The sequence below is a fragment of the Amblyomma americanum genome, chromosome 5 (assembly GCF_052857255.1).
Source record: "Amblyomma americanum isolate KBUSLIRL-KWMA chromosome 5, ASM5285725v1, whole genome shotgun sequence".
NCBI classification, from domain to species: Eukaryota; Metazoa; Arthropoda; class Arachnida; order Ixodida; family Ixodidae; genus Amblyomma; species Amblyomma americanum.
Window position 1 is genome coordinate 25,810,569 of NC_135501.1, and position 26,064 is coordinate 25,836,632.

Consider the following 26,064-nt stretch of genomic DNA (forward strand, 5'->3'; position numbering starts at 1 on the left):
TAGTATCACAGTTGTGCACAAAGTTCTTGGGGTTCATTCTGCAGATTGGTCACTGATGCTTGCAATAAAAAATTACTTGTCAAATTTGTAATGCCGTTTTTCTTTGCACAGTTATTTTCCTGTCACATTTACCTTTGTGAATAATACATCCGTAATGTTTTGTGAAGACCACTCACTGGAGTGTTCTTTTGAAAAAGTGCATACTGTCTTTTGAGCACAAAATGTGCCTAAGTGCATAAATATCACCTGAAAGCCACATAACACGTCACTAATCATACTGAATTTCCTTTGAGGAAACTAGTAGCATAGCAAGCAATTTGGCTGAATGGTGACTTTTTGGTTAGCTGTGATGAATTGATAACACTCAGCAACAGACCATTAGGTGTCGAATTAACCTGTGATATTATGAATCTTGCAATACAATTTCTTGAAATAGAGTAAAAAGTTATCCTGACAACTTCTAGAATGCCATAAAGCCAAACCCCTACCTGGACATAACCGCTTTGAATGCCTACAGCACACCAGCCCCCAAGTCTCAATGTGCTCATCTACTCAAAATTTTTGTAGCAGTGTTGACCTATATGGACATTACTTCTCCTCCATTAGGTGCATTGCACAGTACAAAAACACAAAGTAATCATCACCTCCATTTCAATGAAATTGTAATGAATACATCTTGCAGTGTGCATTCACTGCTTTCATCTGCGCTCAGTCATTATAAAGAGGTCTAGTTCATCTTAACCAACACTAGCAAGCCTGATTCTAATCTTAAAATTTCGGGATGATTCATCTACACTCAATCATCACCACATCTCATTATTGAGCACTGCTTTAAACTTCAGAGCATGGCATACATATGCAAATAATTAACTACCTCACGGAACACAGTTTCTATAAGCACCGGCTTTTCATAATTGCTATGTGTGTAAAATGCTACTCACCAGATTTGTTAATGGCCAGGTATTAAATACATGTTAATATTATTCCTGTCTACATTTCAGTTCCAAAGCTGACACATATTTTAGATTTTATGGCATTTGGCTGTGTTTCCCACCTCGGGCTGTTTTTACAATCACCCTGACGCCTTTGCAATGATACAGTTTTCTATCATTTCAAATTACTTTAATTATTTTAGTTCTTCCCAGGAAAATTAACATGTAGACTCTTTCAAGGTTGTCTGAGTGAATTTGGCCTTTTACTGTTTTTAATCTAGATATGAACAGCTTAATACTCATCTGTATGAAGTCGCGAGCTAGATTATTCACTAATGATGCTTTGATTTACCTCAGTGTGATTACTCATATGGACTGCTAATATTAAAAGTCACATCTCAAGGTAACAATTTCTTGTTCCTCAATGTCTCTAACTGTCACTAAAGCTGAATTCATCATTCACACTGTACCCGAATATCCACCAGATAGTTTCCAGATAACAGTAGTGTGTACTTATCACAAGATATGAATATCTTGGTGTTCATCTTCAGTCATGTACCTGTCATGGAATCAAAAGAATAACTGTGTTCTGCTAACACCTCCCTGGGATTTATTGAACATCTAGAATAAGCTCCTGTAAATGAAAAAATGACTTGCATACATTACACTAATCCTAGCCCAAAACTAGTACATGCATCACACATTTTGGATCATGATCAATGTAACCTAATTAGTGACATTGGAGGCTTGCAAAGCCGTAATGCTTGTTTAATCTTTTCTCATTATTCAAAACACTTCAGCATCTTTGTACTAAAAAACTTGGCTGAGTTGCATAAACTGGCATATCGCTGAAAGCTTCTATAAATTTAACCCTTCATACATTGTATCATTCATGTTTTCCTGCAGGTTTCTGTCGGCTACCACCCCTCCCCGTCATCCCTCAATTCATCTTTCTGCATAGTGACCACCCCTGCAAAGTTAAATGCACGATTGTGTCTCGCAACTCATTTTGCAAGATCATTCGATCATGCCGGTCAAAGTCATACACTAGTACAACTTGATGTTACACATCGCAGCAAACACAAGCCTAACTAAATTTTAAGGTCAAACAGATTCAGACATTGTCATGTGAACTGTATTCTTTATATTGTGGGAACAATTTTCGTCGCTTATGTTTTCCTTAGTAAACTGTTCTTTGCTTGTCTTGGTGCCTTTACATGCCACATCCCTTTGTGCCGTACTGTGTTTAACCTTCCTCTTTTATCAGCACACCACTTTATTTTGCAGCTTGCAATTCTGTTTCCATTGACGTTACTATTCCTTTGTTAGCCGGCTTTTTACTGCATCGCATGAATGCGGTTTCTTAAAGCTCTTTTTTCTTCAATTTATTTTTCTTACTTTTACTGTATATAATATTTTAGTCGTTTTTGTGCTTCAGCTACCCCCCCCCCCCCCCCCACGTGAAAATCATTGCAATGAGAACCTTCGGGGATACTTTGAATGAATGAACAAATAAAAATGAGCAAAATGGCCACTGTGCAAAGCTGCCTTTGTGTGCCATGAAGTTCACATCATTAAAACTGACAGAATGCCTCCATGGCATTACTCTTAAATGAGAATGGGTCAGAAAGCAATGCTAGATGCGAACAAACTAATCATGCCATGACATACCATGAAAACAACACAGATACGTACTGCACCAGCCTTCTTGCATACAATGAAACATAGCTGGACTGAAAGCAAGTTGTATAATATATGGATATCATCTTGAATACTGAAAATATGCATCATGCCAATGAGACATTAATGAAGCCTTAAGCAGTGCCTGTAGCTGCTGAACCAGCATGCTCCATTAAGCAGTATTGTGAGGGGGATAAGATTTTGATGCATGCTTCTGTTTCACTGAAATATTGGCTTTCTGTGTCGCGTAGCTACATAACCTTTTAATTTTGAAGCAGTGCGGGCATCAGATTTTTGCGTTTTCATATTTCAAATAACATGCTGGACATTAGTATAGATGAATAACCCTGTTGTATTCCCCTTCCAGCTAGCATAATTTATAATTGGATTTCTTCTTGATGAATTTTTGGTTCTGGTTTCAGCTACCCAATGATGGCGATGACATATGTAAGGTGTGTTTAGGTCATGTCAGGAATGAAAAAAGTACAGTATAAGCACTAAAGTAGACTTTTACTCCACTACAACGCTTAAGCCAGCCTGAAATTACAGCGAAAAATGTATGAGCAATTATATTGCTTTTTTTCATGCCCGACGTGACCTAAATGCACCTTAAGTGCCGGAACTGAAACATTGTCAGGAAGAAATTTGTTGTAAATTATTTAGCGGCCGTAGGCAAGTGCCAAGTGATGACCCGTCTATACTAATGTTTGATGCATCATTTCAAAGATGCAAGCAAAACTTTTGTGTCCATACCTCTTTAAACTCAACTCTATACGCATATCAGAAGATGATCATCCAAGCTTTTGTTACCAATGTAGTCTATTGTAATGTAAACAGTAAATATTTGTGCAGTGCTAATTCAATAATTATTTCATAAAAAAAAGGCTGTGACAACTTGCATGCATTCTTAAAGAGTTTGCCATGCAGCTGTTCTAATGACTGTCACTATGAATGCAGGCTAATCCATCCTACCTATTCGCTCAGTGAAATGCTGTGTGGGCCATTCGGCAGATTCTACAGTACTGCAACAACATAGCATTTTGAACAGTGTTATGCATAGTGTTATTGTGGTCCCTTTGTCTATTTTGTGCGCTCACTTAACCATATCTCAATTCACACATCAGTTCAGTTGTCACACCTCAGTGTATCTACTTTCATTTATATGGGTGCTTAAGAGAATAGGTAAACAAAATCTACAATGCATCAATTGTTTTTATTGGAAAGAGTAATTTACGAGAGCTTGCGGTGACAACTTGCATGTTTAAAAAAGTGTTGCAGCTTTGTTTATTTCTACACTGCATGCCGGACAATGCTGGTGATAAATTCAAATCTCTGCAAAGAGATTGGACAACACAGCTTCAGGAACAAAATAGATACATAGGTTTATTTCAGTGCTATGACAAGCAGATTGCAATATACTAGAATCTGAAGAAAATGTAAGGCATAGTATATGTTGCGATCTTCTAATTATTTCAATAACTGATGATAATGACATCTTCAGTACAATCATGAAAGGCCACCAATGTTGTCTTCACGTCTCTCTTTGGTTGTTTGTCACCTGAAAGACATCACAACAGCACAAATTAGAACAGTCATCACTTTTAGCTCTGCACACACTTGACTCTTATTTGACACCGCATAATAGTACCATGTGTCACTTAGAGAGTTGTTCAGAACATGTCTACATCAAGTTGCACCCGAACATCAACTTTGTGAATTGCCAGCAATGTGCAACTGTAGCCCTGAAGAAAAAAAAAAGCATGTACAAGTGAGGAATGTGTCAAGGCAGTGAAACCCCTGTTGATCCGCGGGTGCACGCACCACTCTTACCAAGCACCTTGTACTTATAAGACACACCATGCCAGAAGGTGCCCTCAATTAAACAAACTTATTGCGCCTTTTGCAAGCTGTACACTTCAGGTGCTTGGTTAGAGCCTCCCTATCCGCCACCTGGGAGACGCGCTCTCTAGCAGTCAGGTTCTGCCGAGAGAAAAAAATGGTCTGGCTTAGCCAGATGCAGCAAAACCATTGTGCTGCAGTTGTTTCAGTGTGCAACACACTGCGCTGAAAGAAAAATATACTTACCTGCAGCATATATGGCCGGTATGGAGGCGCCTCTCGCGCTCTAACGCACACACCATCCTACTGGTACCACAAAGCTGCTGCTGAAAGGAAAATATACTTCCCTGCAGCATATATGGCCAGTATGGAGGTGTCTATCGCGCTCTAACGCACACACCATCCATCTGGTTCCAGACAGCTGCATACCTCATAGGTGAGGTCTATAAGTGCACAGATGAACTTGTAGAAGGGTTGTAAATCTGAAGAGAGTGCCATAGAGTCGATCCCATTTTTCATAAGTAGTTGTGTCCTGGAGATGTTATTATAACAGTTGCCTCAGCATTGCTGTTAAGGATGTGCTTTTTTATGTTCTCCTTATGAAGCTCAGTTGGCTTCGAAAAACTTGTACTTGAGCTGGAAAGCCTCTGCTTCTTAGTGGAATGAAACCTGACTTGGTGTTCGATTTTCTTGTTTGCTGGCTCCCTTAATGCGTGGAGCATTTCTTCTTTCTTAGTGACTTCATAAAACTTCAGTACAGGGTTCAAAAGCTTGCTGGCCTTGTTGTGCACTTCTTGAGGAATTTCTTTCTCTGCGACATACTCTTTGAGCACTTCCATCTTGGCCAAGATCAAGTCAGAGTTTATCATGCTTGTGGAGGCTTGTGCTGTTTGAACACTTTCTAAGATGTGGAAGGCCTCGCTTGTCTTTGAATTGGATGACACTGCTTCAGTAGCTTTCAGGATCTTCTGATCTCTTCCTTCAGGTGTGCCAGCAATGACCACACAGTGAATGTGTTTGCAGATCGTCAAGCACATTCGGTGCTCCTCACAATCACATGAATAGCTATGCACACACACCATGCACTCGCTGCACTTCAGAGGGCAGCAGGCACTACCTTTCTCTTTTGAGATCCTGTATGTGAGGCCTCTTGTGGACTGGGATTGCACAGTCCATGTTCCATCTTCATTCCTCTTGGCAGGCATAGTAATTGCCACAGCAGATCTGTGGTTCTTCTCGATGCGGCTCATCTTGCTCGTTCTCTTTCCTTTCACAATGTGTTCTACCCTCTTCATCAAAGACTCATATGTCATGTCCATCAATGCAGTGATGAGCCTGTGAACACGATGATTCTTCTTACCTTCCAGGAAACTATGCTTTAATGTCCTGTGCATCCTTTCAAGATACATGTTTGTGTTGATGCCAAGCCCAGTTCGAAAACTGTAGGCCCACATCTCCAGGCGGTGAGCATAGTTGCCTCTGAAGTAGTGAAGAAATTCCTGAAGCCTGGGGTCTTTGTTGGCCAGAAATGACTCGAGAAGCTCAGCCACCTCATCCTTTTCGGGGCACTCTAGCAGTGTACGAACAGCATGGTAAACATCTACTGCGAGTTCTTTTCCTTTTATCTTCTCAGTAATCCTTCGCTTCCAATTTTTATCCACATGCCATGTGCAGAGTAGTCGATGTTGAGGTGAACCCATGACTGTTGACCAGGCCTTGAAGTATTCGGATGCATCATCTGTCATGAAAGTTCTAGCTGAGAGGGCTCCTCTGGAGGACTTCAGGGATTCAAAGAATGCTGCCAGGGTTTTCTCATTCATCGTGCTGCAGATGAAGTAAGCCATAGGCAATCCTGCTCCATATTCATCCAGCACCAGAACAGTCACCAGTTCAAATTGGTACCCTGTTGTTCCATGTGTGGAATCAACACAGACTGTTCCTGTACCCAAAACTTTCAGCAGCTCTTCCTGTGGCTCCGTCATTAAGGCAAGAGCAAAGTCTTCTGGGTCGTTGGGTCAACAACTCCCTGCTCTTTGTACAAGCGAACAACAGGTTGCCCCTTGTTTCTCATGCCTTGCACCCATATGCTTACACTCACAGCATCATTATCGTGACATCTTTCAGGAACTGTGAGGTTATCTTGCCGCTTGATGTTGTGCAAGTCCATGCGATTTGTCAAATGCAGAGGAGTTAGCTTGCTTGTCACTGATTCCCTTATTTTCTTCAATATTGTCCTCATGGGCACTCCTTTCGAGAGGTCATCCGCAATGCTTGCTTTTTCCAGATCAGTCATACTCAGGTGTTCAACATCTGCATCATGCCCATAATGCGTCCTTTGGTACGAGACCTTGACAGTACCCTCGTCTCTTGTAACGATCATAAAAGAAAGGCATGTCTTGCCGCACTTGCAGCTTCCCTGACTTTTCATCGCACGAATTTTGTTGCCTCGGCCTGGTCGTGCCACTCCTGACCTATGGCAAGTGTAGTAGGCCCTCGTACATCCGTTGGCGAGCCTTTTTTCACCTGTGGATATTATGAACTTGCACAGCTGGCTCGCTTCCTCCTGTCCTTTCCAATCATGGAACTCCGTAAATTGCATAAAAATATACGTTAGAAAATATTGTTTAGAAAGGTGTTAAAACTGAAGGCACTGTCAATGTCAGTGACGAATGAACAATGCTTGAAAAATATTTGACAAACATTGAGGATTATGTGTAGCATAATTTCATGTATACACTGTACATACCAAAAAGAGGAACTTTGTACCTTGCAGAATATACAGCATTCAAAAGCCCAATGCAACTATATCACGAATGTTCGCGATACTTGCGCTATATGCTTCTGTTGCCATCACCTGGCTCAATATCTGCACGCGTGTTTGCTAGGTGTCCCTAGTTACCCACTTTAACGCTGAAGCATGCAATTGGGTGGTGGAATCCTGGAATGCGATCCCTTCGTGTTATCGTTTGTGGACGCCTGCGCCCGATTAAGAAAGTAATAACAAAGATATTAAAGGCAATGATATCAGTCTGATTTTAAGGGGGTATAGTAGGGTAACCCCCCCCCCCCCCAAAAAAAAATTAATTTGGAATTTTGGCACAGAAAAATCGACTGCGCTACGCGGAACAATCCTGCGGAAGCGCGGCTTCGAGCTCCCGCTCAAGGCAGTTTAAATGTCGAATGGAGTTCGGAGGCCGGTTTGTTTATCGTTGTCTTTGGCGGTTTTCTTCATTATGGCGTGTTTTTTTCTTGCTTGTGTGTGTGTGTGTGTGTGTGTGTGTGTGTGTGTGTGTGTGTGTGTGTGTGTGTGTGTGTGTGTGTGTGTGTGTGTGTGTGTGTGTGTGTGTGTGTGTGTGTGTGTGTGTGTGTGTGTGTGTGTGTGTGTGTGTGTGTGTGTGTGTGTGTGTGTATGGCAACTAAATGGTGCATACTAAAAGATAACATATTGTTGTAAATATTTACTTCTATGGCATATATGCCGATAGAGGTGCTCTTGTAGCGTGTTTCGTAGAGTCACTAGTGACTCTAGTGTTTCGTCTTTTTGTGAAAGTGTGCGAGTGTGTGTGTGTGTGTGTGTGTGTGTGTGTGTGTGTGTGTGTGTGTGTGTGTATGTGTGCGTGCGTGTGTATGTGCGCGCGTGCGTGTATGTGTGTGTTTCGCGTGTTTGCATAACTGCGGTCGTGATCGCTTCTGCTTCTGTTTCGAATCTCAAATATAGTACTTGCCCAGAAGATGGAACGATTAAAAATGGCAGATGGCAAAGAGAGCATAACGAGAACATTAAAAATAATCGCTTCACTCGCAAGAAGGGCAGTGATAAACCGGCACGATGACGCGCGCAAACTTCACGAAACCTGATCCTCTCGGTGGTGATCTTCTACGATGTAGAAGGCTCAAGTACGACTGGCTACCGTCTAATCGACTTTTCTCTTCCCTGCAGCTTCTTGCAAGATGTTGCTGTGAGCAATACCTCTGAAACACGTGGGGCAGGGGATTCCTCCTTTCTGTTTTGTTCATATGCTTCGATCAGTGATTTGATGCTCCCCTGCTCCACGTGTTTTAGAAATACTGGCGAAAATCGTACTCGAATATCACAACTTCGAATTCAACAATTAACACTGTTTACAAATTAACGGCACAGCCATTGGTACAAGGATGGCCCCCACTTACTCCAACATCATCATGCATAGTATTGAATCTAAATTTTTGAAAGATTGCCCCATTAAGCCCACCTTATACAAACGCTACTTGGATGACATCTTTTTAATTTGGACTGACACAGTGCAAGAACTCATACATTTTATTGAAAACTTCAACCTCGTCAACCTCAATATATCTTTCACTTACACGTACTCCCGCACTACAATTAACTTCCTAGATGTTGAGATTTCGGTAAACGAAGGCTCACTTAATTACCACTTCTGTACATAGAAAACCGACGGACTGTCAACAATGCCTACACTTCCAAAGCTGCCATCCTCGTCACTCTAAAACAAGCATCCCAAACTTCTCAGGCACATCGATTTAAAAGAATATGTTCTCATGATGAAGACTTCGTAAAAAAATTCCAAACGCATATGCGAGAAATCCTCATTAAGCAACGATACCCCCCCCCCCCCCCCCTGCCATTGTCGGCGATGCCTTTGAAAAGGCATGCATCTAAACTCAACCGAGAGCAAATACTGGAGGGACGTCGATCTATACAGCGAGCAAACAGATCACCGAGAAAATCTCGTACTTGCCTTCACCAGTAACCCGCCTAACGTGCGTAACAAAATCCTCAGAAAACATTTCAACATTCTCGAACAAAGCGAGCGCCTCGCCAAAATTTTCACTACTCCCCTCACACAGTCTACACGCGACCGAAAAACATTCTAATACACCCAAAAACAAATAACTGGCCAGTTTTGGGGTGTCGACCCTGTAAAAAAAGTAGATGCCAGGTCTGCAAACACATGCAAACATCAAGCTGTGCACAGCTTGAGGCTTCAAATTGAAAATTAATGGCAAATTTGATTGTGATTCCTGCAACGTAATACACCTCCTAGAATGCAGTGTGTGCAGTATGCACTACATTGGACAGACCGTTAACCCTGCACGAATTCGCTTGAATAACCACCGCGCGCATATCTTATCCCTACCCAACCTTCCCTTGTCAAAACACATTAATGAGAAAAACCACCCATTTGATGCTTAACAGTCTTACAGGGTGGGTTCCACAACACCCGAGAAAGAGAGCAACGTACGCGAGTCGTACTTTATTCACAAATTTGAGACAATTCCTCACGGCATTAATGAAAGTCCGGGCGTATTGACCTTAGGAGCTCCGACTTGACCAACCTCGGTCGTTTCTCGCCAGCGGAATCTTTTTTCAAGCTTCGCCGCCCATCCGCTTACTCAAAGCTCTTTAACCCCCCCCCCACCCCCCCCCCCCACCCCAACCCCCAGCCCATCTTCCCAGTTCAACCACCTTGCCGAGCGGGGTGCAATTGAAGCACCCTTGACTAAATGCTCCCGCCATTCATATTTCCCCCCACACGATACTTTCCCGAACTCGGATGTTTTGCCGCTTTTTTCTTTTGTGTGTTTGTGTTTTCATGCACAGTGCACATGTCTCTAGTAAAGCTAACTGCGCCGCTTTCCGCCTTGACTATGCGTGCCGATCGAAGAGGCTCGAGGGAAGTTCCCTGCCCTGTCTGCGTTTGATTCTGTTTATTTGTTTACTCGTTATGGCCAGCGGCACCCGAGTACGTGCATCTATAATTCTTATCTGTTCCGCGAATCCGACGCCGTCTGATTCTGTTCTGTAGTCGCCGCCGCTGTGCCTTGAGAGGTGCCTTTTCTCCCCTCCCGCTTCCGGCCCTGTCTACCAAGCAGCCGCGGGCAGCGGGCAGAAAAAGAAAAGAGAAAGGAAAAGGAGCGGGAGGGGAGAGTTGACGATGCGCAAGATGCGTAGCGTACACCACTACAATCTGGACAAAAGATGGGTTGCTGGTTAGCTCGGGAATGTAGTCGGACCGTAGAGATTAAGAAGAAGACGGCGATTAGTGGGCCGGCTGTCTGACACCGGTCCGTAATTTTCGGCTTTATTTTCTCACTTCAGAGGTTTTCCAGTCTTTTTCGCGTGTGTCCTCGACGTGCGACGACCTGCGGGTCTCTGGCTGCCGGCAAAGGCACGTCAAGCGGCCTCCTCGGCGCTGTGCGCCGTATCAATGCCGACACGGAACATCACCGTCAGCTGAACTCCATGCTGCACTGATGGCAGCAGCGCCAGCGGCGAGTCCAGCGGCCCCTGTAGTTGCTGCTACAGACCATGCCCCGTGAAACAAGAGACTGCGCGACGACCAAGCCAGCAACGAGCCTCTGACCGACCATCCAGACGACATGGACCAAGCATCATTTACAGTTGTATCGTACAAGAAAAAGAGAGCTACCGGTGTTCCTGTAGTTTTCAGGCCCACTGAGGAAGGAGGAAGCCTATGGAAAGCCAACCCCAACATTGTGGCTTCGGCGGTTGTAGCATCGGCTCAAGAAAAAGTCCTCAGCCATCGCATTCACAAGGATGGGAGCCTGATGGTTACAGTATCGACGCTGCCCGCCGCCAACCGTCTGCTCACAGTAACTAAGCTGGCTGGAGTGGCTGTAGAGGCCAGAGTCCCATACTCTTATATGGCAAGCTATGGCAAAATACAAGATGTACCTGTCACCTACACAGACGAAGATCTGCAGGAATATCTACGCGACCAAGGTGTCCTCTCAGCAAGGAGGCTAATCGCCTACATTCCTGAGGATGGTGGAAAGATAAAAGCGGTATGCCGTCGCACAGTTATATTGGAATTCGCAAAAGATGCGCCGCTACCAAAACGAGTAACGCTGGGGTTCTGTAGTTACCCTGTAACTGAATACGTCGGAGCAGCAACTCAGTGCTATAAATTTCAGAGGTATGGCCACATATGAAGACACTGTAACGGCCCCGTGCGCTGCAAAGTGTGTGCTGGCCCCCACTCGCACAAAGAATGCACTTCGAGAGCGCAACCTAAATGCGCTAACTGCGGTGGCCCACACCCTGCTACCTATGGAGGGTGTTATAAAAAGAAAGCAGCCACAGTTGCTCGCACGGCAGAGCAAACACAAGGGAAACCCCCTAAGCGCCATGAACCACCACCTAACCCCGACGTGGTTTTCACGACTACGGCAGCTTTTTCCGAGAATCAGTCAACACAGCGTGGCAGAGCAGCTGACAAGACCTACGCAGATGCGGTAAAAAAGAAGCGTGGGAAATCCGTTGGTTCTTCTCCTTCATCAAAGCTACTGCAACGCACTACACAAGACCCGACAAACAGCGTCGCTTGCTCTGACCCTAGGGCGCCACAACATGACAAGAAGATCAGCGGCAGGCAGCAAACCGGACGCTCTGAACAAGATGTCACATGCCTACTGATTCCGATGCTGTTTGCAGCCATCAAGGCTCTTGTCCGTGCAAACCCCTCCTCAGGAAGACTACCAGAATTAGAAGCTGTCCTTGCAATGGAGCCGTTGGTGTCGGTCTCCTACGCTCTGCAGGGGCGTAATACCACACTTCAGTAATCATGGCTTCCACAGCGAGACCGTCACCGCAGCTTACAATCCACAACATCTTTCGTACATGCACCATTTTCCAGTGGAACGCTCGCGGGCTACGCTCTAAACTCTCAGATTTCCGACAGCTCGTGCGAGCGTTCCGCTTCCCCTTCATAGCCTTCTGTGAATCACGCGTCGAGGAAACTTTCCGACTCAATGGATACTATTTCCATCATTCACAACGACCAGATAACGTCAGCAGATTGCTGATAGGCTTTCGCAAGGATATCCCGGCCTCACCGGTTGATGTCCCGCCTCAAAGCGACAATGAATACGTATGCGCTCTCACAGTTATTGCCGGACAACAGTACACTCTGATTGGAGTATATCTTGAGCCAGGCATGCCATTTGATTCTTTGAGACTTGAAGACTTGATAGCAAGGACGCCCTCTCCGCATATTATTTGCGGAGACTTAAATGCTCATAATGAAATTTGGGGCAGCTCACATACATGTGCCCGAGGTGCCAAGCTTGCAAAACTTCTCTCCAAGCATTCAGTTCAGCCATTAAATGACGGCAGCATCACCTACCTCCGAGGCCCGACGACTACCAGCAGCATCGACGTGACATTTGTCACAAGTTCATTCGCCCACAACTTTGGCGGGTGCACTGATTTGGAGACACGTGGAAGCGACCATTACCCAATCCTCATATCGGCTTTCCATGCGCAGAGGAACCCAAAGAAATTCCTTATAAAATCTACAGACTGGGACGCATACAAGGACGCTGTAAGCAGAGGAGTTACTGCGACAACTCGCAATGAGGAATTAGCATCGACAATTGCGTGTTGCCAGAGGGCGAGTACACAACTTACAGCTAAAAATGATAACCTACCTTCAAATGATGACACATTCCAAAGGCTTTGCGCTATACGCAGGCGAGCTGAAAAGAAAGCTCTGCGCACAAAAAGCCTTGATGACCTACGTGCATGCCGACGGGCACAACGTCACATTCGACGCTACATGGATAAACTCAGTCGGCAAAAGTGGCGTGACTTTTGTTCTACGCTGGATGTGCGCGAACCAGTAACCAATATTTGGCGGATAGTTAGAGGTATGCGCACGCCACTTCAACAACTCCACCCCTTCGCTGCACTCTCCCTTCACGAACAAAAATCTATAAAAGAAGTCTCAGAAGAATACTGCAAGCTGCTGTCGGCAGGGTCAGGGCATTCGACACTCTCCGCGGATGGTCAAACAGGCATCCCAAAGGCGGCAGTGCCAGCTTTAGACCTGCCTTTCACAATGGAAGAACTATCCACAGCTCTCGCGGAGACAAACAGGCACACGTCTCCGGGTCATGATGAGGTGACCTATGACGCCATTGCAAACCTACCCACACCTCCCGTCTTCGACTCCTGGAGCATTACAATTCTTCCTGGATGGCTGGTGAGGTCCCCATGGAATGGAAGCTGGCGAAAATCGTGCCCGTTTTGAAACCCTGTAAGCAGCCAACATTCTACGCATCATTCCGGCCCATTGCCCTACTGAGCTGCGTAGGTAAGCTCATGGAGCGCATGATCTGCAAGCGCATAACTTGGTCCCTAGAAAGCCGAAATGAGTTCCCCCAAGAAATGAACGGGTTCCGTCAAAACAGGTCTGCGACTGACAATATCATCGCCCTCGTCTCATCAATTGAGGAGTACCTTCATGCAGGGTACATCCCAACAGCCGTTTTCCTAGACATCAAGGCCGCTTTTGACTCCGTCTTTCACCATGCAATTCTCGCAGCCTTTGGCAGTCTTGGCCTTGGAGGAAGGCTATACAAGTGGATTGGGAATTATTTAAAAGAACGACAAATTTTTATTACCACTCCAAACGGTCCAACAAGCTTTCACGCAGAGGAGAGGGGCGTACCACAGGGAGCGGTGCTCAGCCCTCTGCTGTTCAATATTGTCCTTATTCACATAAGAAGACACCTTCCACGATGGGTCCGCATAACAATTTATGCTGATGATATCTGCATCTGGACCACGTCACGTTCGCGCTATATTACCCAGCAACGTCTTCAGAGAGCACTATTGCACATTTCGATGTACCTGGCTTCCAGAGGTCTTCGTCTCTCGCCAGAAAAGAGTGTTGCAATGGCGTTTACAAGAAAAACGATGACCCGATATCCGCTGCTCCTAGGCGGACGATCGCTGCCATATGTAAGATCTCAGCGATTCCTGGGTGTTGTAATCGACTACAATCTGTCATGGTCACCTCAGATCAAAAAACTCCGTGCGAGGATTACTGCAGCATCGCAAGTGTTCAGGTTCATGGCGGGAACAAGGTGGGGTAGCAACTGCCGATCAATGCCTCTGCTTGAAAAAGCCTACGTTGAAGGAACCTTGCGCTACTGTCTACCAGTGCTTCTAAGATTATCTACATCAAGCAATAAGACTCTCAATGCCGCACGGAACAACTGCCTGCGAATATGTCTTGGCCTCCCAAAGGGTTCCTCTGCATCAGGAACAGTAGCGGAGGCAGGATGTCTCCCACTAGAGGTAATTGCCGCCCAGGAAACTATGCGTACCCATCTCCGCCATGTCCTGCAAGGGAAGAAGCACTTCCTACACCGTGTCCACCTAACTCACAGCAACTCTAGCTTTGGCCAGGCAGTGCAGCTCCTGCCCCTTCCTACTATTAATCAGCCTCAGATACTACTACCTCTGGCCTTTCCTCCATGGACACTCTCTCCTCTAAAGGTGAAGTCTGTTCCAGGTGTGAATGCAAAGAGCCGCATGCCACAGGCAGCACTTCTGCAAGCTACTCTCGCTTATTTAATCGAAGAATATACGCAGCATACCCATATCTTCACCGATGGTTCAACTACTAAAGAAACTTCTTGTGGCCTTTATGTGCCCTCAACAGGCCATGCCCTTTCTTACCGGCTGCAGCGGAGGACCTCCTCTACAACAGCTGAGCTTCACGGCATTAAGGAAGCTGTTTCTTACATCCTGCGCCGAACCGCCGGCCGTTATCTTATCTTCACCGATTCAAAAGCATCTCTGCAGATCCTGTCCAACCTGCTGAAGAAAACGAATCACCAGCCAGTTTCCCTGGACATTGGGTATATCCATCATTTAGCTATTGCCGCAGGCCACTGCATAACATTTCAGTGGGTACCTGCTCACTGTGGCATTATGGCTAATGAAAAAGCAGATGAAGCGGCCCGTAAGGGCCATCAACATCAGAGATACATTCGAAGCTTTCTCACGAAATCTGATGCGTCCCAAATGGCTAAAAGTTTTGCGTACGAAGAAACGTATCGGCTTTGGAGTTTGCCGACACATCAGTACCAATTTCTTCACTCAATCGACCCACATCTTAGATCAAGACTCTCACCCAGAATTCCTGGACAACTCGAAACACTTTATCACCGACTTCGTCTGAATGCTGCATATACAAATGGCCTGCGATACCGTTTTGGACAAATGAACAGTCCGCATTGTGACAACTGTGCTTCGATAGAAACTGTGGAACATATCCTGCTTGAGTGCCCTGCGTATGCTAACGAGCGTGCGTACTATGAACATTGCATGCAGAAGCTCTGCCCAGTGCCCCTAACAATGGACAAAGTTTTAGGCCCCTTAGCCTGCTTCAGGCAACAGAGACTTGCAGTGAACTTTCTTTTTACATGTTTAAAAGACATTGGACATCTCGATAAGCTCTAAATTCACTTGCAGGTTACCTTCATGCATTCTTCTTGCAGCAAACTTCGTCAGCCATTCGTCGGACTATGCACTCCATCTTTCCATAGGTTCCATCAATACTCGCCACTGCATCCTTAGTAACCATTTCATGGCTGCATTTTATCTTCGTTTTTTTTCACCTCTTCCCTGCTGCTCTCCTTCAGTCTTTATCTCCCAAATTCCCTCCCTACGCAGAGTAGCATGCCAGCGATATTGAAACGCCGGCTAAATTCTCTGTTTCTTCATTAAAGAGTCTCTCTCTCTCTCTCCGTAGTCACAGTTCGCTCGCCAGTGAATGACCCGCTGCCTCGATGGAAGCCAGATTATATAGCAGCCAGACAGTGCTAAAGGTCGCACTCCGTGGCAGCATTGGACTTGTTTGTGCTCACGCTAGCAGTCCGAATGCACATGCCTTTGTTGCGCGCGTGCCAGCAGTCAAAAACTCAGTTGACGATGCGGAAGATGCATTGCGTACACCAAGACAATCTGGACAAAAGATGGGTTGCTGGTTAGTTCGGGAAGGTAGCCGGACTGAGGTCACAGTTCGCTCCCCAGTGAATAACCCCCGGCGTCGAAGGCATCTAGATTATATAGCAGCCAGACAGTGCTAAAGGTATTGCTCCATGGCAGCGTGAGACTTGCGTCTGCTCACGCTAGCAGCCCGAATGCACGTGCCTTCGTTGCGCGCGTGCCAGCAGTCACGAATTCAGTTGACGATGCGCAAGATGCATAGCGTACACCAGGGCAATCAGGACAAAAGGTGGGTAGCTGGTTATCTCGGGAAGGTAGCCGGACCGTAGTCAGAGTTCGTTCCTAGTGAAGGACCCGCTGCCTCAATGGAAGCCAGATTGTATAGCAGCCATACAGTGCTAAAGGGTCGCACTCCGTAGCAGCATTGGATTTGCGTGTGCTCACCCTAGCAGTCCGAATGCACGTGCCTTCGTTGCGCGCGTGCCAGCAGTCACGAACTCAGTTGACGATGCGCAAGATGCGTAGCGTACACCAGGATAACCTGGATAAAATATGGGTTTCTGGTTGGTTCGGGAAGGCAGCCGGACCGTAGTCACAGTTCGCTCCCCAGTGAATGACCCGCGGCGTCGAAGGCATCTAGATTATATAGCAGCCAGACAGTGCTATGGAGGCGCTTCATGGCAGCGTTGGATTTGCGTGTGCTCACGCTAGCAGTCCGAATGCACATGCCTTTGTTGCGCACGTTCCGGCAGTCACGAACCCAGTTGCCGATGGGCAAGATACTTAGCATACACCAGGACAATCTGGACAAAAGATGGGCTGCTGGTTAGCTCGGGAAGGTAGCCGCACCGTAGTCACAGTTCGCTCCCCAGCGAATGACCCGCGGCGTCGAAGGCAGCCAGATTATATAGCAGCCACATAGTGCTAAAGGTGGCAACGCGTGGCAGCGTTGGACTTGCGTGTGCTCAAGCTAGTAGTCCGAATGCACGTGCCTTCGTTGCGCGCGTGCAAGCAGTCACGAACTCAGTTGACGATGCGCAAGATGCGTAGCGTACACCAGGACAATCTGGAAAAAAGATGGGTTGCTGGTTAGCTCGGGAAGGTAGCCGGACCGTAGTCAGAGTTCGCTCCCCAGTTAATGACCCGATGCGTCGATGGCAGCCAGATTATAGAGCAGCGAGACAGTGGTAAAGGTCGCACTCCATGGCACCGTTGTATTTGCATGTGCCCACGCTAGCAGTCCGAATGCACGTGCCTTTGTTGCGCGCGTGCCATTAGTCACGAACTCAGTTGACAATGCGGAAGATGCTTTGCGTACACCAAGACAATCTGGACAAAAGATGGCTTGCTGGTTAGTTCGGGAAGGTAGCCGGACTGAGGTCACAGTTCGCTCCCCAGTGAATGACCCGCGGCGTCGATGGCAGCCAGATTATATAGCAGCCAGACAGTGCTAAAGGTGGCGCTCCTTGGCAGCGTTGGACTGGCGTGTGCTCACGCTAGCAGTACGAATTCACGTGCCTTCGTTGCGCGCGTGCCAGCAGTCTCGAACTCAGTTGACGATGCGCAAGATGCGTAGCGTACACCAGGACAATCTGGAAAAAAGATGGGTTGCTGGTTAGCTCGGGAAGACAGCCGGACCGTAGTCACAGTTCGCTCCCCTGTGAATGACCCGCAGCGTTGAAGGCAGCCAGATTATATAGCAGACAGAATGTGCGAAAGGTGGCACTCCTTGGCAGCGTTGGACTCGCGTGTGCACACGCTAGCAGTCCGAATGCACATGCCTTTGTTGCGCGCGTGCCAGCAGTCAAAAACTCAGTTGACGATGCGGAAGATGCATTGCGTACACCAAGACAATCTGGACAAAAGATGGGTTGCTGGTTAGTTCGGGAAGGTAGCCGGACTGAGGTCACAGTTCGCTCCCCAGTGAATAACCCCCGGCGTCGAAGGCATCTAGATTATATAGCAGCCAGACAGTGCTAAAGGTATTGCTCCATGGCAGCGTGAGACTTGCGTCTGCTCACGCTAGCAGTCCGAATGCACGTGTCTTCGTTGCGCGCGTGCCAGCAGTCACGAACTCAGTTGACGATGCGCAAGATGCGTAGCGTACACCAGGATAACCTGGATAAAATATGGGTTTCTGGTTTGTTCGGGAAGGCAGCCGGACCGTAGTCACAGTTCGCTCCCCAGTGAATCACCCGCGGCGTCGAAGGCATCTAGATTATATAGCAGCCAGACAGTGCTATGGAGGCGCTTCATGGCAGCGTTGGATTTGCGTGTGCTCACGCTAGCAGTCCGAATGCACATGCCTTTGTTGCGCTCGTGCCAGCAGTCACGAACTCAGTTGACGATGCGGAAGATGCATTGCGTACACCAAGACAATCTGGACAAAATATGGGTTGCTGGTTAGCTCGGGAAGGTAGCCGGACTGAGGTCACAGTTCGCTCCCCAGTGAATGACCCGTGGCGTCGAAGGCAGCTAGAATTTATAGCAGCCAGACAGTGCTATAGGTGGCGCTTCATGACAGCGTTGGATTTGCGTGTGCTCACGCTGGCAGTCCGAATGCACGTGCCTTCATTGCGCACGTGCCGGCAGTCACGAACCCAGTTGCCGATGGGCAAGATACTTAGCATACACCAGGACAATCTGGACAAAAGATGGGCTGCTGGTTAGCTCGGGAAGGTAGCCGGACCGTAGTCACAGTTCGCTCCCCAGCGAATGACCCGCGGCGTCGAAGGCAGCCAGATTATATAGCAGCCACATAGTGCTAAAGGTGGCAACCCGTGGCAGCGTTGGCCTTGAGTGTGCTCAAGCTAGTAGTCCGAATGCACGTGCCTTCGTTGCGCGCGTGCAAGCAGTCACGAACTCAGTTGACGATGCCCAAGATGCGTAGCGTACACCAGGACAATCTGGACCAAAGATGGGTTGCTGGTTAGCTTGGGAAGGTAGCCGGACCGTAGTCAGAGTTCGCTCCCCAGTTAATGACCCGCTGCGTCGATGGCAGCCAGATTATATAGCAGCGAGACAGTGGTAAAAGTCGCACTCCATGGCACCGTTGGATTTGCATGTGCCCACGCTAGCAGTCCGAATGCACGTGCCTTTGTTGCGCGCGTGCCATTAGTCACGAACTCAGTTGAGAATGCGGAAGATGCTTTGCGTACACAAAGACAATCTGGACAAAACATGGCTTGCTGGTTACTTCGGGAAGGCAGCCGGACTGAGGTCACAGTTCGCTCCCCAGTGAATGACCCGCGGCGTCGATGGCAGCCAGATTATATTGCAGCCAGACAGTGCTAAAGGTGGCGCTCCTTGGCAGCGTTGGACTGGCGTGTGCTCACGCTAGCAGTTCGAATTCACGTGTCTTCGTTGCGCGCATGCCAGCAGTCTCGAACTCAGTTCACGATGCGCAAGATGCGTAGCGCACCAGGACAATCTGGAAAAAAGATGGGTTGCTGGTTAGCTCGGGAAGGCAGCCGCACCATAGTCCCAGTTCGTCCCCTGTGAATGACCCGCGGCGTCGAAGGCAGCCAGATTATATAGCAGACAGAATGTGCGAAAGGTGGCACTCCTTGGCAGCGTTGGACTCGCGTGTGCTCACGCTAGCAGTCCGTATGCACGTGCCTTCGTTGCGCGCGTGCCAGCAGTCACGAAATCAGTTGACGGTGCGCAAGATGAGTAGCGTACACCAGGATAATCTGGACAAAATATGGGTTGCTGGTTAGCTCGGGAAGGCAGCCGGACCGTAGTCACAGTTCCCTCCCCAGTGAATGACCCGCGGCGTCGAAGGCAGCTAGAATTTATAGCAGCCAGACAGTGATATATGTGGCGCTTCATGGCAGCGTTGGATTTGCGTGTGCTCACGCTGGCAGTCCGAATGCACGTGCCTTCGTTGCGCGCGTACCAGCAGTCACGAACTCAGCTGACGATGCGCAAGATGCGTAGCGTACACCAGGACAATCTGGACCAAAGATGGGTTGCTGGTTAGCTCGGGAAGGTAGCCGGACCGTAGTCAGAGTTCGTTCCCCAGTGAAGGACCCGCTGCGTCAATGGCCGCCAGATTATATAGCAGCCGCACAGTGCTAAAGGTGGCGCCCCGTGGCAGCGTTCGACTTGCATGTGCTCACGCTAGCAGTCTGAATGCACTTGCCTTCGTTGCGCGCGTACCAGCAGTCACGAACTCAGTTGACGATGAGGAAGATGCATTGCGTACACAAAAAGAATTTGGACAAAGGATGGGTTGCTGGTTAGATCGGGAAGGTAGCCGGACTGATGTCACAGTTCGCTCCCCAGTGAATTGCTCGCAGCGTCGATGGCAGCCAGATTATATAGCAGCCAAAGAGTGCTAAAGGTGGCGCTCCGTGGCAGCGTTGGACTTGAGTGCCAGCAGTTCGAATGCAGTTGCCTTCGCTGCGCGCGCACCAGCAGTCACGAACTCAGTTTACGAGGCGCAAGATACTTAGCGTACACCAGGACAATCTGGACCAAAGATGAGTTGTTGGTTAGCGCGGGAAATTAGCTGGACCGTAGTTTCAGTTCTCTCCCCAGTGAATGACCCGCGGCGTCGAAGGCAGCCAGATTATATAGCAGCCAGACAGCGCTAAAGGTGGCGCTCCATGGCAACGTTAGACTTGCGTGTGCTCACGCTAGCAGTCCTAATGCACGTGCCTTCGATGCGCGCGTGCAAGCAGTCACGATCTCAGTTGACGATGCGCAAGATGCGTAGCGTACACCACGACAATCTGGACCAAAGATGGGTTGCTGGTTAGCTCGGCAAGGTAGCCGGACCGTAGTCAGAGTTCGTTCCCCAGTGAATGACCCGCTGCCTCGATGGAAGCCAGATTGTATAGCAGCCATACAGTGCTAAAGGTCGCACTCCGTAGCAGCATTGGATTTGCGTGTGCTCCCCCTAGCAGTCCGAATGCACGTGTCTTCGTTGCGCGTGTGCCAGCAGTCACGAACTCAGTTGACGATACGCAAGATGCGTAGCGTACACCAGGATAACCTGGATAAAATATGGGTTTCTGGTTTGTTCGGTAAGGCAGCCGGACCGTATTCACAGTTCGCTCCCCAGTGAATGACCCGCGGCGTCGAAGGCTTCTAGATTATATAGCAGCCAGACAGTGCTATGGAGGCGCTCCATGGCAACGTTAGACTTTCGTGTGCTCACGCTAGCAGTCCTAATGCACGTGCCTTCGATGCGCGCGTGCAAGCAGTCACGATCTCAGTTGACGATGCGCAAGATGCGTAGCGTACACCACGACAATCTGGACCAAAGATGGGTTGCTGGTTAGCTCGGCAAGGTAGCCGGACCGTAGTCAGAGTTCGCTCCCCAGTTAATGACCAGCTGCGTCGATGGCAGCCAGATTATATAGCAGCCAGACAGTGGTAAAGGTCGCACTCCATGGCAGCGTTGGATTTGCGTGTGCTCACGCTAGCAGTTTAAATGCACGTGCCTTTGTTGCGCGCGTGCCAGCAGTCACAGTTGACGATGCGGAAGATGCATTGCGTACACCAAGACAATCTGGAAAAAAGATGTTTTGCTGGTTAGTTCGGGAAGGTAGCCGGACTGAGGTCAGTGTTCGCTCCCCAGTGAATGATCCGCGGCGTCGATGGCAGCCAGATTATATAGCAGCCAAAAAGTGCTAAAGGTGGCGTTCCATGGCAGCGTTGGACTTGAGTTTGCTCACGCCAGCTGTCCGAATGCCTGTGCCTTCGCTGCGCGCGCGCCGGCAGTCACAAGCGAGCGAGTGAGTGAAATCTTCTATTGATCCATTCAAGAGATTCGCGGATTCGAATGCTCTGTCGTCTTCGTTCTTGGCGCTGGCGATCGGATTCTTCTCTTCAGCATGGTTGGGCCGTATTCCAGGGCTCCTCTGAGCCGTGCTGCATCGCCCGCGTGCCTCACTAAGGCCCGTTGGGCCGTGAGCTCGCTGCTGGTGAGACGGCTCCCCTATTGCTCCGCACTCGGGTGTTCGTGTTTGTGGAATGCTTTGTTGCGTTCGCACTCCCAAGTAATGTGGTAAAGTGTGGGTGTTGCTCCACACCATGGGCAGGTGGCCCTGTATTATGATGGGGAATTTTTGTTGAGTATGTGTAGATTGGAGAAGGTGTTGGTCTGTAGTCTACGCCAGATGGTGGCCTCCTCCATTGTCAGAGCTTTGTGTGGTGTTGGATATTTGATTCTTATCCCCTTGTGTAAGTTTAAAAGTTCTGCTTATCCCCCCTCGCAGGCTTGCAGATGGAACTCCGGGGCGTTAGACTGTCCTGCACGGATTGCTTCGCCTCGAGCTAGGCTGTCTGCCCTTTCGTTTCCTTCTACCCTCTCGTGGACTGGGATCGGAATCAGATTGTGTCTGGGTTTGTTTAACTCGGTAGGGGCTACCCTGCTGAGTATCCTGAGGGCCGTTTTGGTTATTCTGCCCTTAGCGTACATTTTGCACGTTTCTTTCGAATCTTTTCGAATATTTAGCGGGCGGCCGGTCCTATAGCCTTCTGCTGCCGCCAGCGCGCCGGCAATTTCCTCGGCCTCCACTGCGCCAGCGACTTTCGCCGTGGCGCCCGTCACTAGGTTTCCTTCGTTTTCTACTACCACCCTTGCGGCTGCACGTTCTGCTCCGCATGGATAGACGGCAGCGTCTGTGTAGACAGTGTTGTCTTTTGGAGCTAGCGTTCGTTCGACGTATTCTGCTCTAGCCTTGCGTCGGTTTGCGTGAAGATTACGGTCCATGTTCTTTGGCATAGGCCCTATGTTAAAGGATTTTCTGAGGTGGTCCGTAACCTCCTTGTATCTATCGACTAGTCCGCGCTTGTCCCGACCCAGCCTTTTCGGGAGCGCCCGTCCTGCGGGAGTGCCTCCAAGTCTGATGGTGTGTGCACCCAGCAGCGCTTCCGCGAGTTCGCTGAAGGTGTTGCTGACGCCCAACTTTTGGAGTTTCTCGTTGGACGTGTTTCTAGGTTGGTGGAGGGCTGTCTTGTAAGCCTTTCCGGAGATGGTGTCTGCTTGCTCGCTTTCAGACTTGGTGGTTGCGTGGTACGGCATGGAGTACGTGACTCGGCTGACGATGAGCCTGTTGACTAGTTTGAGGGTCTCTTCCTCTCTCATTCCGTGTCTTTTCTGGGAGACTCGGTTGATAATGCGGCCAACCTGTTCCGCTGCCTTGCTTAGCAGCCTTAAGGTGTGGCTGCACTTGCGGCTGGTTTGCAGCCACGTTCCCAAAATTCTAATCATGTTCTCGGTGATGTGTTGTCCCTCGAGGGTGACTTCTAGTGTCGCCTGGGTGGGATGTTTGCCAATTCTGAGGACTTCCGATTATTCCGTCGAGCATCGTAGGCTCCGTTCTTTGGTGTAGTTTTCCGCGCAGGTGGCAGCCTCTTGCAGCCTATCTTGCTTTTCACCGAGTGATCCCTGAGTGGTCCAGATTGTGACGTCGTCGACGTACATCCCGACCTCAGTTGACGATGCGCAAGACGCATAGCGTACACCAGGACAATCTGGACAAAAGATGGGTTGCTGGTTAGCTGGTGAAGGTAGCCCGACCATAGTCACAGTTCGCTCCCCTATGAATGACCCGCGGCGTCGAAGGCAGCCAGATTATATAGCAGCCAGACAGTGGTAAAGGTAGCGCTCCTTGGCAGCGTTGGGCTGGCGTGTGTTCACGCTAGCAGTCCGTATGCACGTTCCTTCGTTGCGCGCGGGCCAGCAGTCACGAACTCAGTTGACGATGCGCAAGATGCGCAGCATACACCACGATAACCTGGACAAAAGATTGGTTGCTGGTTACCTCGGGAAAGCAGCCGGACCGTAGTCACACTTCGCTCCCCAGTGAATTACCCGCGGCGTCGAAGGCAGCCAGAGTATCTAGCAGCGAGGCAGCGCAAAAGGTGGCGCTCCATGGCAGCGTTAGACTTGCGTGTGCTCACGCTAGCATTCCGAATGCACGTGCCTTCGTTGCGCGCGCGCCAGCAGTCACGAACTCAGTTGACGATGCGCAAGATGCGTAGCGTACACCAAGACAATCTGGACAAAAGTTGGGATGCTGGTTAGCTCGGGAATGTAGCCGGACCGTAGTCACAGTTCGCTCCCCAGTGAATTACCCGCTGCGTCGATGGCAGGCAGATTATATAGCAGCCAGACAGTGCTAAAGGTAGCGCTCCGTGACAGCGGAGGACGTGAGGGTGCTGACGCTAGCATTCCGAATGCACATGCCTTTGTTGCGCGCGTGCCAGCAGTCATGAACTCAGTTGACGATGCGCAAGATGCGTAGCGTACACCAAGACAATCTGGACAAAAGTTGGGTTGCTGGTTAGCTCGGGAATGTAGCCGGACCGTAGTCACAGTTCGCTCCCCAGTGAATTACCCGCGGCGTCGAAGGCAGCCAGAGTATATAGCAGCGAGGCAGCGCAAAAGGTGGCGCTCCATGGCAGCGTTAGTCTTGCGTGTGCTCACACTAGCATTCCGAATGCACGTGCCTTCGTTGCGCGCGTGCCAGCAGTCACGAAATCAGTTGACGATGCGCAAGATGCGTAGCGTACACCAAGACAATCTGGACAAAAGCTGGGTTGCTGGTTAGCTCGGGAATGTAGCCGGACCGAAGTCACAGTTCGCTCCCCAGTGAATTACCCGCGGCGTCGATGGCAGCCAGATTATATAGCAGCCAGACAGTGCTAAAGGTAGCGCTCCGTGACAGAGTAGGACGTGAGGGTGCTCACGCTAGCATTCCGAATGCACGTGCCTTCGTTGCGCGCGTGCCAGCAGTCACGAACTCAGTTGACGATGCGCAAGATGCGTAGCGTACACCAGTACAATCTGGACAAAGATGTGTTGCTGGTTAGCTCGGGAATGTAGTCGGACCGTAGTCACAGTTCGCTCCCCAGTGAATTACCCGCGGCGTCGATGGCAGCCAGAATATATTGCAGCCAGACAGTGCTAAAGGTAGCGCTCCGTGGCAGCGTTGGACTGGCGTGTGTTCACGCTAGCAATCCGAATGCACGTGCCTTCGTTGCGCGCGTGCCAGCAGTCTCGAACTCAGTTGACGATGCTCAAGATGCGTAGCGTACACCAGGACAATCTGGACAACCGATGGGCAGCTGGTTAGCTCGAGAAGGTAGCCGGACCGTAGTCACAGTTCGCTCTCCAGTGAATTACCCGCGGCGTCGATGGCAGCCAGATTATATAGCAGCCAGAGAGTGCTAAAGGTAGCGCTCCGTGACAGCGTTGGACTTGCGTGTGCTCACCCTAGCAGTCCGTATTCACGCGTCTTCGTTGCGGGCGTGCCAGCAGTCACGAACTCAATTGATGATGCGCAAGATACTTAGCGTACGAAATGACAATCTGGACAAAAGATGGGTTGCTGGTTAGCTGGCGAAGGTAGCCCGACCATAGTCACAGTTCGCTCCCCTGGGAATGACCCGCGGCGTCGAAGGCAGCCAGATTATATAGCAGCCAGACAGTGCTAAAAGTAGCACTCCTTGGCAGCGTTGGGCTGGCGTGTGCTCATGCTAGCAGTCCGTATGCACGTGCCTTTGTTGCGCGCGAGCCAGCAGTCACGAACTCAGTGGACGATGCGCAAGATGCGCAGCATACACCAGGATAATCTGGACAAAATATTGGTTGCTGGTTACCTCGGCAAAGCAGCCGCACCGTTGTCACAGTTCGCTCCCCAGTGAAAGACCCGCTGCGTCGAAGGCAGCTAGATTATATAGCAGCCAGACAGTCCAGACAGTGAAGGGTGTTTTTGTTTTGTTTTGCACGATGGATACTTGTTTCTCATGTAAAGTTTCACTGACTGATGACAAGGTTTTCCTAACATGTGCTGAATGTAAATCTTGTTACCACATTGGCACCTGCTC